Source organism: Eretmochelys imbricata, chromosome 10, assembly GCF_965152235.1.
Source record: "Eretmochelys imbricata isolate rEreImb1 chromosome 10, rEreImb1.hap1, whole genome shotgun sequence".
NCBI lineage: Eukaryota > Metazoa > Chordata > Testudines > Cheloniidae > Eretmochelys > Eretmochelys imbricata.
This window is the reverse complement of record NC_135581.1, coordinates 30,049,686-30,052,953: the sequence shown is the minus strand read 5'-3', so window position 1 is coordinate 30,052,953 and position 3,268 is coordinate 30,049,686.

The window sequence follows — 3,268 nt, the reverse complement described above, 5'->3', positions numbered from 1 at the left end:
AAGGATACAAAAGGGAGACCAAAAACCCCCTGAATTCATTCAAGCAAAAAGGCTTGCTAATGTAACTCAAGGAATGTGTTAAAATCATGTTAAGAAACAAAGAATAAAGTATAAACAAAATAGTATATCGAAAACTAAGCCTAAATAGTAAGCAAAATAGTAAATGGATGGGCTTGTAGTAGATTGCTGCCTCACCAGCATGGCGCCTCCTGCTGGCTGTTCTGGGAATTAACTCTCTCAGCCCTGGAGTGCCCTCTATAGGCTGGTGCCTCACTCTGTTACCTACTCCTCTGCAGTCCTTTTATCTCCACCACACATAGGCCCCACGTCCCTCCCAGACCACGGTGCCCCTTACCTTGGGGCGCTACCCCTCACCCAGGGAACTCCACTCCCCTGAGCCCATCTCGCCTCAGTGACCCACTGCCAGTCTTCAACTAGTCCCAGCCCTCAGGGGCAAACTGCAGTCTGAAGTGGCCACTTGTCATTGGCTAGGGGGTTGGACCTACTGCCTTTCCCTGCAGCCCCAGTACCTCCTTACGCCTTCCTGTCAGGCCTCAGCCTGGGAGGTTGCCAGGCCTGAGCTGCCCAGCTTAGCCTACCCCTACCACTTCCCCAGTCCTGCTCTGTTTAAGGTACCCTGTGCTCCCAGGCAGCCAGATCCTTCCCACCCCAAGGCTGGAGTGAGATTCCCTGCCACCTAGCTCATAGCCCTTTTTATACCAGCCCAGATTGGCTGCTATCTGCCTTCCCCTGATTGGCTCCTCGGGGCAGAGCTGGTTTTAACCCCTTTCTCTCCGGAGCGGGGTGCTCACCCCGCTGCAGGGGTATTCCCCCTCCCTTCTCTTTGTAAGTCATTATTATTATTATTATTATTTTTTAAGTCTTTAACTACTAAAACAAGCTTCACCCTCATGGCTGCCACCCATACTGTCTGCTAAAACCCCGGGCCTTCGTCATCCTGATCCTAAAAATGTCCTAACCAAACTGGGCCAAAGAAGAAAGACCCAGATGATATTTCTAGCTCCAGCTACATTCCATACGCCATCTAAAATAAAATCCTACTTAAACAATAGTGGCATCAGCTCATCTCAACTAACTTCTTTTCTTCCCCTCCCCCAAAAGACAGTAATTGCCAATCTTTAATATCAGCTAAAAATGGTCAGTTAAGAATATTTTTCCTTCTTAAAAACTCTCTTCAGCTCCAAAAAAGGGCAAATTGTTTTTGCCCCCAAAGCCTTATTTTATACTTTACATTGCAAACGCGTTAACTAATTTTCCTTTATCTTTATTTAAATTGTTGTAATTTATTATTGACATTAGCCATAATATTAAACCTATATCTAAAACCAATATATGCCAAACCTTGTTTAATATTAATCTGTATCTAAATTTATATTAACACCTTTAGCCTATTTATTCCAGCTATACTAATAGAACAAGCCCCATGGCACATGCTGTTAAAGTATATTACAGAGCACGGTGACAGATCTGGAGGATCAGAGGAGGGAGGGGGCAGGTCAGCCAGTGAACTGGCTGCACAGTGCAGCAGACCAGGCTACGAGGTCATGCAATGAGTGAGCAAGCAAGATGTCTGGCTCTGAAGCAACTGTCTGCTGGGTGGGAGGTGGGGCCAGTCAAGCCTGAACCTCAGACTAAGTAAAAAGAAAAGGAGTACTTGTGGCACCTTAGAGACTAACCAATTTATTTGAGCATAAGCTTTCGTGAGCTACAGCTCACTTCATCGGATGCATATTGTGGAAAATACAGAAGATGTTTTTATACACACAGACCATGAAAAAATGGGTGTTTATCACTGCAAAAGGTTTCAGGAGAGTGGGGTGGGAGGAGAGAAAACCTTTTGCAGTGATAAACATCCATTTTTTCATGGTCTGTGTATATAAAAACATCTTCTGTATTTTCCACAATATGCATCCGATGAAGTGAGCTGTAGCTCACGAAAGCTTATGCTCAAATAAATTGGTTAGTCTCTAAGGTGCCACAAGTACTCCTTTTCTTTTTGCGAATACAGACTAACAGGGCTGTTACTCTGAAACCTGTCAGACTAAGTAGTCACCTCAGGGCAAGGCATGTCAGGCCACTGACTGGCTGAAGCCCTCTGTTGGTTGCTGGCAGGGTTTCTCCAGCATTGGCTTCTCTTTATCACTTCCCTTCTCCCGAGGTCTGACTGTCATACCTATCCTGTGTCGTTTCCTTGGGCAGGTCTCTCTCCTTGTGCCCTTCTTGTGCTCACCTCTGCCCCTGTTCTTGTTGCTGTGTTTGAGTGTTTTCTGTTCCCCTCTGAGTCTGTCATATACTCCCACATCCTGCAACCAGTCAGCACTGAGAGCAGGATGTAGTCACTTGCCAGGGAACAAGGAGACCAAATGCACCCATTCCGAAGCTAGGTAAGTATAACCAAGCAATTCAGCCTTTTTTTGCCGCCCCATGCTGTGGGCCCTGAGCCAGTGCCCCGCTTGATGTGCCTTTTTCCTCTTCCTGCTGCTCACTCCTTAGAAGCAGGGAAGAAAGGAAGAGGGAAGTGCAGAAGAGAGTCTCACTCACCCCCAGCCTCAAGACTGTGGGGCATGCAGAAGCTTCCTTTGAGACATGGCAATATCCTCCTTTCTTCAGTTCTTTTTGTGTTCTCTTGCATGCCATCAGTGTACAGGCACCCAAAGAGGGACCACTGACCTGGCTCCCGAGCTCCTGGAAGAGGCTATTTTATTATCATGAAGGAGGTGGGAGTAGCACGTACAGGTGAGGTTCTGATTTTAACAGGGCACCCTCCCCTTTTATGAGAAGTGGTGTGCCCCAGTGACTAGGGCATTGGACTGGGACACCAGAGGACTTGGGGTCTAGTCCCAGCTCTGTTACTAGTCTGCTGTGTGACTGTGGGCATTTGTGTGCCTCAGTTTCTCCATCTAAAATCCATGGATAATGATACTTTCCTCCTTTGTAAAGTCCATGGAGAGCTGAAGATGAAAAGAGTTGTTGATTGTTATGGTAAAGCCATAACTTCTGTGCACAAGGTAAGCTTTTGGGTCCCCTAGAGCTTTCTTTTCTGATTGGACTTCCAGGATGCCCACTTACTGCATATGGGGGAGTCCTTCTATCTGTGCATTTTCCTTAGAGAAAGGTACTGCCATTTCTAGGTTCTTCCCTTAGGATTAACTCCAGGATCTAGACCAGGGGTCTCAAACTCAAATGATCACAAGGGCCACATGAGGACTAGTACATTGGCCCAAGGGCCGCATCACTAACCACCCCC